The sequence below is a fragment of the Balaenoptera physalus genome (genome assembly GCF_965194825.1).
Source record: "Balaenoptera physalus genome assembly, chromosome: 2".
Taxonomy (NCBI): Eukaryota; Metazoa; Chordata; class Mammalia; order Artiodactyla; family Balaenopteridae; genus Balaenoptera; species Balaenoptera physalus.
In genome coordinates, this window is record NC_138883.1 from 4,593,551 (window position 1) to 4,610,112 (window position 16,562).

Here is a 16,562-nt window from a genome sequence, read left to right on the forward strand (position 1 = left end):
AGCCATGCTCAGCCCCGTGCAATCATGGCTGGACTTGCCTGTAGTTCCCTTGAGGCACCTCCCTGTGGGGAGTGGAGGGGAGGAGGGAGCAAGAGGAGGAGGGAGAAGGAAGAAGGTAGAAGAAGAGGAAGGAGAAATGGGGAAGGAGAAAGAGGAGGAGGAGGAGATGGCCGTAGTGGTGGTGGTTGTCACGGCTTTGGCGTTGACAATGGCATTGGCGGTGGCAGTGGCAGCGGTCAGCCTCTCTTTCCCACTGGTTGCGTGTCCAGCTCATCTGTTCCAGCAAAGCCAGGCGTGCTGACCCCAGGACTCCTCGTGGACTCGAGTCCGAAGCTCCCCTCGCCCTTGCTCCCCTCTGTCCCCATTCGGCCCCAGCCACACGCTGCTGGCCAACAGCCTGAGCTTCCTGAGCTGGGCGCCCCTGCCAGTGGGGCAGGGGCTGCATCTCGGGCTCTGCCTCTGCGGTGCCTCAGGGCCTGCTCAGTAGCCAGCTCGTGGAATGAGTGCTGGCCCGGGTCGCAGCCAGGCCGGACCGGAACAAGCTCGGCCGTCCGCTCCCCTTTAGTTTAAGCAGGGTGACTGCTCTCCCAGGACCCCCACCAGGGCCCTGGGAATATGTGAGGAGCGGGGGCGGGGGGCAGAGTCGCAGCCCTGGGGGCGGCCCCTCCGGGGCTCCAGGGACCAGCTCAGACTTCTTCCACCTCCTGTCTATATTCCTTTCTGGAAAGAAACCTGGCTTCCTAAAACCATTAGGAGAAGGGGGACCTGCCCGGGTTAGTTCATCCAAACATGCACCCATCTCAGGGTCCCCCCAGGCCAGCTTTGCTTCTGGGCATCCCATCACCCTTGAGTATCCAGTGGGTAGGGGACAGACAGGTGGCTTCCTGGGACCGGAGCTGGCTCCCCTGCCCCTCCCATCAGACGGGCCCGGGAGGAGGAGAAGCCCCCAGCCAGACAGCATCCCGACATTCACCCCTCCTCAGATTAGTAGCACATCCATCACTGTTTTTGTTAAGGCAAGAAACACATTTATTGAGAGCACAACGGGGTGTGCCAAGCCCCCGGGAGGGCACTTTCCGACCGCGTCACATGCTCCTCACAACAGCCCTGTGAGGTAGGTGTGCGATCCCATTTCACAGGTGCGGACAGCGAGGCTCGGCGCTCCCCCAAGTCTCAGGGTTCATGAGGGGTGGGGAGGGGTCCAGCCCGCGTGTCTGACACTCAAATCAGTGAAGTCCATCAGTCAGAGGGCGGGGAGGCGGGGAGGACACGCCCCTCCATGCAGGGGAGTGGCCCGGGTCCAGAGTCTTTGGGTCCGGCCTGTCCCATGGGAACACGTGCGTGCAGGTCTCCCCGCGGCTGTGGAGGCTGAGAGAGACACAGGTGCTGATGAAGGCCACCCGCTCCTGGGCTCACTGGCGGACACGAGTTCTCATGCACACAGGCACGTGGGAGGCACGGAGCGGAGCGAGGGTTAGGAGACGGGTCGCTCGGGGGCCTGGACCACGTGGGGAGAGGGCCCGGGCCCCCAGTAGCCACGGGGGCGAGGTAAGCACCCAGCCGCTAGCCCCTGCCCTCCACCTGGCGCCCCTCAACACTGGCATCCCACACCCGGTCTCCTCCTCCCGCAGAGATTTCCAGAAGCGTCACACCCTCCTGCACCAGGAACCTCTGATGGTCCTCACCTCACTCGCCCAAAGCTAGAACGCTTGGCCTTGCTAAAAACCACCCCAGCTCTCCTGTCCAACCCGTTGCCAATTAAACTTGGGCGTTTTCTAAACTATCAGCATCCTCCTCTTCCTAAAACTTCTCCCTGATTCTGCCCACTTGGACCTCGATCCCCTCTCCTCTGAACCTGCTACATCTCTGTATTGAAAAGCAAACCCTTCCTTCCCTCGCTGTCCCTCCAAAGCTGGCCAGGTGCTCCCCTGACGCCCTCCACTCCGCCCTGCAGCCCCCCTTTGGCAGTTCCAGAAAGCCCAGGGCTTCCGTGACCAGGCCCCACAGGCTGCAGGGTGCTGTGGCCAGCCCCAACTGGGAGGCCGGGTAACGAAACATTTATTTTCACATGAACAATCTCATTGAATCCGACAATAACCACGCCAGGTAGATGTGACTATTTCCAGATTACAGGTGAGCAAACTCATCCAGGCCACATACACATAAAGGTGCTTAGGTGGCTTCGAGCCCCAGACCTTGATCTCAGAGCCAGTATATACGGAGTGCAGCAAGGCACTAGGCCAGCAACCCCGGAGCGGACACTGTCATTATGTACCCATTCTACAGGGGTGAAAACCAAGGCTCGGGGTGGTCCAAGTAACCCTCCCAAGGCCACTACGCTGGCAAATGGTGATGCCAGAACCAGAACTCAAATGGGTAAGTGCCCCACCCCCTCAGCTTGAGGGGGTGGGGAGGAGGGCGAGAGGAGAAGAAAGGAATCAAGGTCTGGGGTCCGATCCCCCCCCTCATTTGCTGGCTGACCAGGGCTGCATCCCAGACTGGGCATGTGCCTTACAGGTTAATGCTGATTGTCACCAATGGTGAGGACAAAGACTTTTCAGGTAAAAGACCTCCCCTCCCCAAGGGCGAGGGCTCCTGAGGCCCAGAGAGGGCGTGGGCAGGACCAGGGCACCTCTGCCACTTGGGAATTGCCAAATGCCACGTCATCAAAATCACTTGGACCACCTACTGTATATAGCACAGGGAACTATAGTCAATATCCTGTGACAAACCATAATGGAAAACAATATGAAAAAGAATATATATATGTATAAGTGAGTTGCTTTGCTGTACAGAAGAAATGAACACAGTATTGTAAATCGACTATACTTAATAAAAAAAAAAAATCACTTGGACCACTACACAAAGGAGTACATTTTAGCCCAAATAAAGTTTTATTCTAGATATAAATATTTCCAACAATGTTCAGAAGACAGCTATTTCCATCAGGAGGGTCCGTCCGGCGGCCGCCCTCTGGGCTGCACCCCCTGGGGTGAGCCCCCAGCGCAGACAAAGACCCTCAGGATTTGCCCTGAAGAGTCTTTGCCAAGAAAACACACCTTTTTCTCTTACAGAAACGCATGCAGATTCAACATGTACATCAGCCAACAGTCAATTCAGCTTTTCACATCCACTAAAACCCTGCCTTATCAGTCAGCGAGCACCTATTAGGCACCTACTAGTGTAGACAGCAGGGCTGTTAGGGTCAGAGAAGCATAGGTCTCAGAGTCAGGGAGGGGGTCTAATAGCTGCTTAGGCACGACCTCACTGAGCTTCGACTTTCTACCTGCCCTCCAGAGGTGGGGACCCAGGCCTGCCCCCCTCAAGAGGACGAGGCCCTGAAAACACCAGGCACCTGAGAAAGTCCCTCCCCCTGGGTCACACAGGACCGAGGTCCATCAGGGAGCAGACACCCACACACAGACCCACAGTCTACCGGGAGGGGGACCCTGTCAACCTGTCCCTAGCATGGGGCCCGCCCCTCGGGAGCTTCAGACACATTCTCAGGGACATGGGGTGGCCATGGTGCAGACACAGCCCACTGCAGCTGTGAAAGGCAGAGGCCGAACCAGGAGGGTGGTGAGGCTTCCACAGAGGGAGGGGCCAGGAGGGAGGGACTCAACGAGATCCCCAGCTCAAGCCCACCTGGAATGGAATCTGGGATGTTCTAGCAGAACTCTGATGTCCCACACACGTGAGACAAGGGCCAGGAAAGGAATTCCGTGGTCACGTGGAGACCCCTGATCCAAAATGACCCCTGCAGGGGTGTCTCCTGGGACTTCCTCCAGAGCAGGGCAGTATCTAATTCGGCCAAGTTTCCAGGTCCCACTGAGCTCTGGAGAGCGTGACCTCCACGGGAGCACTGCTAGGTGTGTGGTGGGGACAGAGACACACTGGGGCACACTTGGGCTGGCAGAGGCTGGCCACGGTAACTGGGAGGCCTTGTTTGGCCAAGTGGAAAGAGTGCCCCCCGGCTTTTCATGGCAGACTGTTCAGTCCTGGCTCTGACACTCCACAGTCCCTGATTCTCAACTTCCTCATCTGTAAAATGGGCCCACACGCCAATCAAGCAGGGAGCTTGTGGGCGTGGAACAGCCCCAAGTTTGGTTCCAGGCCCATGGAGGGGGCTGAAGACTCATTTGTTTACCTTACAGTCAGGGAAAGAAGGAAGCGGGTGGAGGAAATTAGGAGCACCGGCCTTTCCCTTAAAAGGCAGAAGAAGGTGTTTTAGTCCCTAAAGATGTTACCCAGAAACCCTGCTCGGGCTCTCTCGAAACTGTCCCCCCGCCTTCCTCCCTAAGAAACACCCCGGGGCACCCACAGACGTCTGCAGAAGCCCCTCCACAGGCCAGGCAGCGACAGGTAGGACAAACCCAAAGCAGTCACCCTGCACGCGGCAAGCAGCAGCCCAGGATGAGAGGGGAGAGGAAGGGAGGCTCCGAGGAAGGGAAAACGCCATCACTCATTAACCAAACCAATATTTACCCTGGGCCCACATCGCTAAACGCTTGCAGACTGCTGGGCCTCTGCCTTACACATCCCACTGACTGTTGGAAATACAATCTTAGCATAAGGTCAAGGCTGGCTTTTTATTCACTTGGAACTGGGAAAGGCTTCCCTGTTCCCTTCCAGACAGCCCCCAACACGCGACCATTCTCAGTGACAGCCAGCATTTCATTAGCAGCCCTGGGCCCTCACAACAACCCTGTGAGGTAAGCTTTCTGGTGACCCACAGCTTAGAGAAAAGGAGACCGAGGGTCAGAGAGGAAGGAGGAGTGACTTGCCCAACACCACACAGTTAGTTAAGCGCCCCCCGGATTCTCATTTCTAACACAAAACACTGACTCGTTAATCGGACAGCGAAAGTTCCATCAAGTGACACCCAAAGCAAGAGTCCTGGTTTTCGAACAACACACATCATACAAAAGTCCATAAGATACAACAACTGTTAACAGGTTAATTAGGAACAAAATACAATCTCTTAGTAAACGTTATAAACAACTGTCGCTTGCATTGGGTTACAATTTTGTTATTTGACCATCTACCTATCCATCCTTTCAACAGAAATGGAAGGTGACCCCCCTACCACTGGCCTGGTACTGTGTTAGGCACCCAAGCTGCTGACATTTGAGCCCAGATGTTGTGAATGGGGAGAGGGGACATTAGTGGGGAGAGGTGTAGTGTCTTTGACAGCTGGTGCCTAATATTTTGGGGGGAGGACACTGCTGGGAGGGGTCTCTCGTGAAGGATAAGTGCCGCCCACAGGCCAGACACAGCGGTAGGCAAGACACAGATGGGGCCTTCCAACCGATTCCGATTCCGGAGACAGGTGTGAACGCGTACCCCAGGGGGTCCAGGGCATTGCCCAAAGGGGTCGTCATTACCCAGCATGAAGGTTCCTGCCAAAATTACAACTACCTAACCTTCGAACGCCATACAAATTTAGCATTCGTTCCCACAATACCCACTGCGTGTTTGACAAAAAGATTTCCCACTAACCTGCCCAAATCGGGCTGCCCCTCCCGGCCTGTCATCCCGCCCCCAGCCCACCCCTGGGGGCACGCGCACACCCTTTCAGAATCACAGTTCAAAATCCTAGTTACATCAATCCTCACAACAGCCCTGCGAGGTGGGTGCCATGATCTCCCCAGGAGACAGACTCAAGCTGTCACCGTCAGTTTAAACCACACGTTTGTCCAGCTCCAGGGTCCTGGCTTTGTCGACCACCCCCACTGTCCAAGGCAATAAATCAAATACAGAATTCGCAGTAGAGCCCCTAGATCTACGCCTTGTCCCAAGCAGGTAGCAGTGAGCTAAGCTGGAGATGGGGGCGCGGTGGTGGATGCCGCCTGACCTGGGACCTGCATCCAGGGTTCGCCAAGCGCTGTGTGCCTCGGATGCCCTGTTGTGCCAGTAGATTGTTCTGTGCAGACCCCGCATGGGGCACGATCCTTGCCATCCAAGCAAGCAATCATCTTCCCCAATTTTTTCTAAATAGACCCCAGAATTAGCAAATCTCAAAGGGGCAGGAATGACTGTAAGTTCCCCTTTGTGCAAGATCAGGGTGTTCTAATGACTTGAAAGCCTGCTCACGGCCAGAATCAGCCTTTCGTTTCAGACCCCCCCCCAGCTCTCATCCTGGCCTCTTGAGGCTACGGGCTATGATTTCTGAGCACCAAGGAACACGGTTTGCTGATTACTAATCAACTTAGTTTGGGGAGGAACAAAGTCAGAGAGGGCTATCAAACTTTCCGCAGAACTCGGGTCTAGGGGCGGGAGCTAAATCAAGGGTCCCGCCTTGTTACTGACACACAAACTTGGCCCCTGGCAAACATGCCCATCTTTTCCTTCGAAAGGGGATGGTCGGAATGCATCCCGTGAGCCAGCTCTAGTATAGCACCGGAGGATCTTTTCAAATGTTCGGGGACTGAGTGAACGAATGAAGGGATGAAAGAATGAAGGGATGAGTTACAACCACTGCCATCTGGTGGGAGGAAGCTGAAAGGCTGAGGGCAAAGCTCATGGCAGGGACCATGCACCAGGCAGGGTGGCCTGGGGGGGACATCTCCGCTCATGGGCGGGGGAGGGGGGCCGCTCTCGGACCCTGGCCCTGGTTCCCTCACGGTGTGTGATGCGTGGGAAAGCGCCATGGGGAAGGAAGCCGTGTGGGTGACGGTGGCAGATGACATCCAGCTGGGACGTGCTCAGAGCAGTGACCCCGGAGGAAGAAGCCACAAATAAGGGCGTTCACTTCATAACCACAGCCCATGGCACTACACAGCCTGCCCAAGAGGAAAAGGTTTGCTTTCAGGAAAGGGAAAGGCCAAAGCACCAGGTCAAGAGACGCAGGCCAAATGCATGGATGGATGGATGGATCAAAATAATGTTGGGAATCATCGCTGGCCTCCCAAGCTTCGATGCTGGGGCAAACATGTGGGTGAGAAATTCCGATGCAGGCAAACAGCACTCGGTGCTATAGTAGAGGGTCAGTGGGAAGATGCGGCCCTCGGCTGAGAGCAGAGGGTGTTCTGGAAAGCAGGGGCAAGCCCTCCTTGGGTCACGTGCCCTCCCCGAATGGCCACAGTGACCTTTGAGCCCCGGCTAGCCTTGGGGTGGACCATGAGGGGAAGCCCGAGGAGAACATGGGGTCCATTCTGCTCCTTGGCTCACGGAATTGAACTGTCCCATTTCTGAAGGAGGATTCACTATCAGACCTGATCCGACATGTCCCCTTAATCAATTAAACCCCAAAGACCAACACGCAGGCCTAGGGGACATTTGCTCACAGGACCCCTGGAACGTAAATGGCAGCTGATCGCCTCAGCTGATTGCGCTGAGAGGTGGCAAATGGAAGTGCAGGAGCCCGTCCTCCTCAAGGTGAAATGGGGAAGGGGGGCGGGTGGGAAGTCCACCACTTAACTCTACAAGATGGTAGCACAGTTGTCTGGACCCTGGAGGGTCAAAGAGATAGTCCTGCCCCACAAGAGTTATAGAGGGTGAGGTTAGAGTTTGTCAATCACTAATGCACAAGCCCACCAGGGGGATGTGGCCTTAGATACTGCTGGGCTGACAAAGGGAAGATGCCCATTTCCCAGGAAGAAGCAAAATCCTAAGGTCAAATGAAGGGTCATCTAGGCCAACCCCACTCCCACTAATTGAATCTCCTTAAAGCCACCCTCACCGCGTATCTGCCTGGCCTGCCCCTCGAATGCCTCCAGTGAGGAAGGGCTCACTACGTCCTGAGGACACTCGTTCCATCCTTCACAGTCTCATCACAAAGCCATGACCCGGTGGACTTGGACAAACAGTTCACAGAAGATAAAATGCAATTTTTTAACAAACACATGTGAAAATGTTCAACCGTCATTAGTAATCAAAGCAATGCAAGTTAAAAATGACAGAAAAACACTTTTTAACAGAGATAAACTAGCAATATCATAACAAAATGCTAATACATCGCTGGACATTATAAAATGCTGTAAGCCTTCTGCTATTAGTCAATATTCATACAAAAATTCCTGGCCCTTCATTCAAGAAACTCAACCCTAAGAAGTTCATTTGTTCATTCACCAATCCTTTTATTCACCCATCCTTTCCTCCTCTCCTCTAACAGCCAACCAACCACGCACTCACTCCCATCATCATCCATCCTCAATCCTCTCCTCCTCAGCCAACCACTGACCTGCTCACTCACATCTCCATCCATCCTTCCATCCTCTCCTCTAACAGCCAACCAACCACTGACCCACTCACTCACATCATCATCCATCCTCAATCCTCTCCTCCTCAGCCAACCACTGACCTGCTCACTCACATCTCCATCCACCCTTCCATCCTCTCCTCCTCAGCCAACCAACCACTCACTCACATCTTCATCCATCCTTCCATCCTCTCATCTAACATTTAGCATCGACAACATTTCAGGCATTAGAGATACAAAGATCAATTCAACAAGCTTCTTGCCCTTAAGGGGCTCACAGCCTAGCAGGAGAAACTGACATACCATGAAACAACGATCATTTCTAGGTGTGGGAAAATAATTCGTAAGAATGAAAAAAAAAAAAGTGGATGTGCTAAGCCATTAGCTGTGGCATAATTTGTAACATTAAAAAAAAAGAGGAATTATGCAGAGCAATAGTAACAACAGCAGGTTGATGTGGTGAATGATTGACATAGCCGCTCAATGAGACACAAGGCAGCCAGTGACGTGATGAAGTCTATGGAAGAAAGAAAAATGTTGACGACGGAATATTAAGTGGAAAAGGCAAGATGTAAAAAAAAAAAAAAAAAAAAAGTGTATGTGGTGAAGAATGGCAATTAGGTTTAAAAAATGAACGCTCATTTAAAAAAATTAGATGTCCATTTTAAAAAAGTGTGCTCATAAACAGGAATTTGAAGGGAAGAAATAAAGATGGGTGACATGTCGAATGATGGGTAATCTCCTGCTCTAGGTCATGTGCTATCCACACCATTTACATTAGGATCACAAGGGAGCCCTTGGCCCATCTGCCCCAGAGGCCCAGCCTCCGTCCTCCGCCCTCTGGAAGGCCAGCCCCGAGGCCAAGCTTCCTGAGGAGGGAGTTGGGAGTTGTACAGAAATCCAAGGAGACTTGTAGCTCCTGGTGTCACCAGGGGAAGGATTTGTGCAAGGGGTGCATGCAGAGGTCAAAGTCAACAGACAAAATTTGTCTTTTTTTAAAAAAGTGAGAAGAAGAAACACACACTTGAGATAAGCCCTGATCAGAGAGGAGTGCTGAGATCCCATCTTAGACCTCATGGATCGGGCATGGACAGAACCGGATGGGGGCCCATGTGGAAATTCCACCCCCGGCTCTACAGCCCTCGGAACCCTGTCCTGAAATTCAGCGTCTCAGAACTGGAGATCCTTAGAATGCTGGATCCCAAACTCTTAAGAGCTCTGACCCGATGACCCTCAGACCCTCAGGCCCTCAACATTCCTAAACAGACAGAACTCATCCAATCCCAACCCACCCTCCCCCCTGGGCATTCTCCCACCAGCCCATTTCCATCCATGTGACCCCTCGACAGCCCCTCGGACCTGGGGAGAAGGCTCCCCGAGAGGTTTGCTCTTGTCCCTATTTCCTCTGTGCACATGGCCGTGGCCCCCCACTTCTCCCCAATATTTTCTAAGTCTTCTTGACCCTCAGCTGACTTTTTAAACCACACAAGGTTTCTTCAGAAAGACTCTCCCAGGCTCTCCCTGCCCCAAGCCCCTCCCACCCCCACTCTGGTCCACACGATGACACCTGGGCTGTTTGGGGGGCTCTCTGGAGACCCTCTCTGAGCAGGTGTCTTCAGGGTTAATAAGTGTGCAGAGCCCTGAAGCCTCAGCGCCACCTCAGGCCCACGAGGCCCTGCTCACGTGGCCCAGACACGTGGCACTGGAGGCAGGGAAGGGGGGCTCCTGACACGTGATTCCGTGTCCTCCATCTTCTAGATGCCGTCTGCATCCATTCAGGGCCCGCCTTCTAAGCATGGAGGCTGCCCCCGGTCCCCCTCCCTCCCTCCCCACATCCTGTCCGCGAACCCTGCAGCTTTGATTCCTGCGCCTCCAGCTCGCTGCCCTCACAGCGCACCTGCATCATCACCGGCCTGGAGTAGAGCTACGCCCCGCCCCAAGCCTGTGGCCGGCCACTCCCTGTCCCCACCTGGGGTCCAAAGCTGCTCCGAGTGGAGTGTAACCCCCCTGCCACGAACCATCCCCTCACCCCCCACCCACCAGGCGAAACACTAGCCCCAGCTGCACCCGACCCCCCTGGGCGCCCCGCTCTCCCAGCCTCGAATCCTGGGTCCCGCCAAGCGGGCTCCTCCTGCTCAGGGCACTCGTTAGGAATCCAATTTTTTTTTTTAATGTCCCAGATAGGAATCGAGAAGTCCAGAGGGACTCTGGTCCTCATTTTTAGAGACAAACACAGGCACACAACACACAAGTGCACAAATCCTGTCCGGTACAGAGAAAGGAGACTGCACAGAACCAGGGCGTCCCTGGGGTCGGAAGCGCCAGTACAAACAGCCCCCAACCCCGGCGGGGGGGCGGGGGGGGTGCGGGGGGAGGCAGGTCAGGAGGGGAGAGGACAAGTTCAACAACACAGTGCAAACGCGCTTTCCGCCGAAATACAGAGAGTACATCGGAAAACAGTCGAGAGGACAGCAAGGCCTTGAAACGGGCTCTGGGGAGGCCAGGGCGAGGGGCCGGGATCCTGGGACCACTTCTGCAAACCCCGGGCTGAGAGGCACCTGCCCCGGGACCCCCTGACTTGAGAAGGGAAGGCAGCCCACCCCGTAGAAGACCCTGGGGGCTGGAGGGCTCCCGGGCACATTTCGGAAAGTTGCGGGAACACGATTTCTGGTGATCTGGCCCCTACTGGCCCCTTCCCAAGCCACCTGCACAGGCCCTGGATGTGAGTGGCGCCCCTCCCAGGACAGCGCAGCAGGCGGGGCCCACACAGCCCCCAGGGCCTCCTGCTCCCTGACCCTCTGCTGCCCCCTGGCGGGAAAAGCCTCCCTCGCAGGTGACCCACGCCCAGTTCCCACAACCTTCGGCAGGGCCCGGGGCCTGAGCCCTTCCGCCTCTCCAGGGCTCTAGACGGGGCACTGCCAACACGCAGGACAGCATTTGCCCCACGATCCATCCAAGCGGGCAGCGGATGCCATTCCGAGTTTACAGATGGGGAAACTGAGAATGAGAGCAATGAAGTGAGATGGCCCCCACAGCCAGGGTGTGACAGTGGCACTCCAAGGCAAGGGTCCTCCTGGGCCACCTCCTCCCCGCCAAGAAAGTGCAAGTAACAAGCACACAACATGCCAAGAGCCACCCCTCCCTGGTACCCACTCCCTTCAGCTGGCGGGAACCCAGGGACCCCAAACTGGAAGAGTCCTCCCTCCCTCTCTGCCTACTATCTCTTCCTTCCTTTTTCCTTCTTTCCCTCCTTCCCTCCTTCCTTCCTTCCTCTCTCCCTCACTTCCTTCCTGTCATTCATCCATTTCTTCCAGTCACTCATTCGTTCATTCATTTAGATTTGACGCCTTTATTTACCGACTTCAATAGCGTGACTTTCAATTAATCATAGCCCCTCGTTCGTGAAGCTCTCCCTTCTCCTATTTATTCGTTTATACATTATTTTTATTCCTTATTCCTTTCTTTCGTATTTCTCCCTTTCTCTCACTCTTCCTTCCGTTCCTTCATTCTTACAAACGCAGGTGCACAGAAGGATGACAAATCAGGCTCCTGCGTGCGACATCCTACTGTCCCTGGTCCAGGCAGCACCACCTCTCATTCATTCATTCATTCATTCATCTATGCACTCATGCATTTGCCCTTCCTTTCTTTCTTATTTTGGGTATTCTTTTACTTATCAGCCTCCTGGGAAATAACTGTATTAGTCAAAACTCCATGTGCAAAATAACCATCATTGGCCCATGTGTTTATTTGCCTTTGCTATCTTTCTTCCCTGCCTTTAGTCGCCTTTTACACTTTGCTGTTTATTCTTTTATTTATGGACCTCAATTGCATATATTTTATTACATAAAGATGATAAAAGGCTGGAAGATGCAGCCTTGTCTTTGGGTCGGGTATTTCCTCTATTTTTCATTTACTCTTGGAAAGGTGTGATGTATTTATCTATTTAAGGAGTACGTATGTAAACTAATTATAATCCCTGTTAAGACAACCTCTCTTAACTAACCATTTATCACCTTGGTTGTGGGTTTATCATCCTTCCTTTCTCCTTTTTTCACTTCTTATTTTTTTAATCTCTCCATCCTCCCTTGCCCTAGAAAAGGGGATTGGATGATCTCATCCATCATTAGGATTGATGACCTCATCCCTAATCCTAACACATCCTTCTCCCAGACACACCCACGTCTTCTTAGCTTTTTATTAGTCCCTCCCCCACCCCGCCTTTCTCTTTCACTTAGTTTCACTTTGCCTTCCCTCACCTCTTTCTTCGACTCCCTGATGGTTTTTTTTTTTTTCTTGCATCTTTTCACTCTTAGGAACCTCAGGTGTCCGGAGTGAGATGAGTGACAATCCCATGGGCGACACGCTCCTGGCCGTTCCAGGCATTTCCATTTCTAATTCAGTTGTTCATGGGTCCATTCATTCTTTCTGTCACTCTTTTATTTCAATATTTATTCTTTTATTTATGGACCTCAGGTGCACAGAATTGGATTAACCATAATCTGTGGTTCCCGGAGCCTTCCCAGCACCGGTCCATGTGGGGCTCGCTTTTGTTTGTTAATTCCTCATACTGGTGATTTGGTTGAGGATTTATTTAACCATCTCAAGAGCCCAGTTTTGAATCAGTCATAATTCCTGGCTTGCGGTGCCTTCTCGTTTTTTTGTTCTAACATGGCCCTCTCGTAGATTTATGTACGTATTGATTTATTCCTTCAATATGTTTTTATTGCTAATATCCATCCTGTCATAATTGTCTACGCCCCTCCTTCACCGCTCTCTTTTTTGCATTCTTTTATTCTCGTGAGCCTCGGGTGCAGACGTGAATTAATCAAAATCATCTTTCTCATTCATTTGTTCACACAGCCATCCCTCTACTTATTCTTTCTTTACGATGAACCTCAGCTCTTACTAGTGATTGTATTTAATAAATAATATTTATTATATGTAAGTAGTTATCCAGGAAGTGCCTCTTCTTCCATAGGTCTATTTTCTTTTCTTTTCCTACATCTTTCTTTCTCCCAGTCCCTCCTACAATTTTTCAAACTTTTTCTCACATTCTCATGGAATGTGTGAATTTATTCCTTCAGGCATTTACTTATGCGATTGTTTTTATTATTTATCAACTTCGGGGCCAGAGATTTGAATTCATGTGGATGGTCTGTGCTAAACCAGTCCCTTCTCACAGACTTCACTGTATGACTTATTTATTACCTTCTTTACTCCTTTTTTTAAATTGTTTTATTTTTTTCTCCAATCTCAATTGTTTTTTTCTACCAGTCTTTCAGCCTTTTTTTTTTACTGCCTTTCCTTCTCTTGGAGCTCAGGCACCAGGGACTGGATGAATCCTAACACCCCCTGCAAGACCGGCCTCCTTGGTCACTACAAATCTTTTTCACTCTTTCATTCATGCATTCATGCATCCATTCAGGTTTTCTTTCTTTTTGATGATTGTTTTTACACTTCTAGCTGGCAGGGGCACCTAACTGGATACATGATAATCTACAAGCAGTGGGCCCTCCCCTCCCTGGCCTCACTGAGGTCCTCCCTTATGTACTTCAGCTTTGAACTGCCTCCTGGTTGGGTGGGTGGCGGCCCATCTCAGAAGCCCAGATGTGAATTCATCACTGTGCTTGGTTCAGGCCCCCCTCTCATTCTTATTCCTAGAACTGCTCTCTCCTATATATGTATTTATCTATCTGTCTGTTAATATATTACCTTTCTCCTTTTTTCCTTTTACATTTCTAATTTGGTCTCTGATTTGTCATTCCTCTCCCATTTTCACTGTTTCTCTCTTTCACTCTCTCACTCTTTCTTTCTTGCATTCTTTCATTCTTCGGAGCTCAGGTGCCACGAACTGATGAATCCTAATGTTACCTGCAAACGGCATCCTGGGGCCCTGCAGCTCCATGTCTCATTCATTCCTTCCTTCCTTCATTCATTCATACCATTCTTCCTTCTTGCTGTTTTTTTCTTCTTATTAGGTATATACTCCTCTACTAATGGAATGGGTGCCCAGATTTTGACCCATTGTGATCTACTGTTTGGGCTGGCCCCTTATTATCACTCCTAGCCTAACCCTCTTCCAAGAATATACCCATTTATCACCTCTTAACTCTTTCTTTCTCTCTTTTGTTGCAGCTTTCCAAATCTCCTCCTTTCTCACTTTTTCTCATCTGTCTTCTTTCATTCTCCTGGATCTTTGGTGCCCAGACAGTGGGGGGGGATTAATTACAACCTTCCAACAGGCCCCTCAGGAGTGCCTGTGGCCATGGCCCCTCCCCGCCTCACGCCATCATGTCTTTGCTTCTTTAGATACTCATTCACTTGTTTATGGAGATACTTATTATTTTTTGATAGTACTGTGGCTTTTAGAATTGGACTAACCATAACCCTTGATTCATGACAGTCTATTACTCGACTCCTAGCATTGCCTTCTTTTATATGTTTATTTATTCACCCACTAATGTATTCCTGGACTGAACACTTGTTACTTTTTCTTCCATATTTCTTGATTTTTATTTAGATGTTTAATTTTATTCTCTCTCTTTTTTAATCCTTTCATGGAACAGACCTCAGGTCCCGGGACTGGAGGACTCAAAAGCCCTCCTGCCATGCTCCCATGTGGGTCCACAGATGTCCACTGCTCATTCATTCATCCCATCCTTTCTTTTTTTTTTTTTTTTTTTGCTTTCTTTCATTTCAGTGTTTATTTATTTATGTGTGCCCAGAGTTAGAAAAATTTGGTTAAAGTTAACTCTCATCTCTGGTCCCCTGGGTCCTTTTTCGGTTTTAACTATCTTTTGAACTCTTCCTCTGTTGTTTATCTTTTTTTCTAGGTCTGGAGCATGTAGTTGGACTAATCCTGATGCTTGGCTTATAATAACCTGACATAGCCCTCCTTATATATTTTCTCACCCCCTAATTTCAAAAGTTATCTTCCTTCTTATTAATTATTTTGCGCCTTTCCATTTTTCTTCTTCCTTTCAATCATTTGTGCCCTTTCTCTTGCATCTTTTCACTTTGATGGGCCGCATAATCTCACCCTCACCACTGGTTTATGCATCTCGACTTCTTATTCATTCTTTCATCTAGGTTTTATTCTTTTATGGGCAAACTTTAGATGCCATATACTTGAATTGCACGTGTTCCTTAGTCCACGATGACCTGACATTGGTTCCTGTGTGGCCCTATTTATATACTGATTCAATGCTTTATTGACTTATCTGTTGATCTCCTGTGCGTCAAACTGGACCTCCTTCAGGGTACACTTCCTTACCTATTTATTAGTTTCTTCACTCTTTCATGCCTTCATTCATTTATTCATCCATTCACTTATTTGGACCAGGTAACAGAGCCCAGCAAAATGACCTCCCAACCAGAACAATAGAACATTCACAGTATCTTTGACCTTCCAGCTTCTTCCCACCAAGTTAACCACCAAGGTGCACACAACCCACAGTCCTTGACACATATGCATGGCAGATGCAGGCACAGGCAGAGTACATGTTAGTGCAGCCAGAACACCCCCCACCCCCCGGGGCTCACATCCTACACAGACGAGGGTCAGAGTCCCCAGGCCCCCTTGGCGGGGCAGGTGCTTCCCCGTGGACCCCTGTGAATGGCCACCCCCGTGAGAAACCTGTTTCAAGACCCGAGAGTGCACAGAGACACACACGGTATACACGATCTCCCCGGTGGGAAACGACGGACATAGAGTTCATCTTAAAACAGACGGCTTTGTCTGTAGCCATATAAAAATAGTTTGGCCTTTCAAGGCAAATACAAAAGGAACTACCCATTACCATTGCTGAGTGTCTCAGTCCCAAACAATAAAGAACTTGAAGAGGTTTAGCCGGAAACTTTGAAGACAGAAAATCTGTCCATTCCGCTTTCCAGACATTTCAAGGGGGGGGGGAAGGTAAGCGAAGGTCATTGGAGCTCGAAGCCCGTTTGAGAGGCTGGTCTCTTGGCCCGCGTTTTCTCCTTGGCCCTTTGAAGGGCCCCCCAGCTAGGCCACTTCCATCCTAGTCTGCCCTGCGGCACAAGAGCCAAAGGGAGACTCAGCAATGAAAGGGCCATTCATTTAGAGGAGAGAAAGAGGAAAAATTCTTTGGGGGTCCGGCACTTGAAGCCGCCTATAGAATTCTTTTGCCACAGAGACGACACGAGGAGGCTGGGGGGTCCTGCCTCCGAACACAAGCCCCCCAGGTCCACGCTCAACTGGGCTCACTGGGCACCCCTCTCCCCGTGAGCGGACCACAGACCAGTGCCCACCAGTCCCTCCCATGAGGCTGCTCTGGGTGGCAGCCGGGCGGCCCCCCTTGGTGACAAACCACAGAGGTGCTCCCCACGACCCAGCAAC

General features: G+C 51.4%; 1 protein-coding gene across 6 annotated transcripts in view; it reads right to left on the minus strand.

Moving 5' to 3' along the window:
* Window positions 1–999: 999 nt before the first annotated feature.
* LOC309654391 (uncharacterized protein) overlaps window positions 1,000–16,562 on the minus strand; it is a 34,961-nt gene continuing 19,398 nt past the window's right edge. For 2 of the 6 annotated variants that reach the window (XR_014260210.1, XM_082448276.1), the window contains one exon: window positions 13,587–16,234. The gene's annotated coding sequence lies outside the window, so the exon portion shown is untranslated. Of the gene's footprint in view, window positions 16,235–16,562 lie in introns of all 6 variants that reach the window. The other 4 variants (XR_014260209.1, XM_082448279.1, XM_082448278.1 and 1 more) reach the window with 4 other exon arrangements.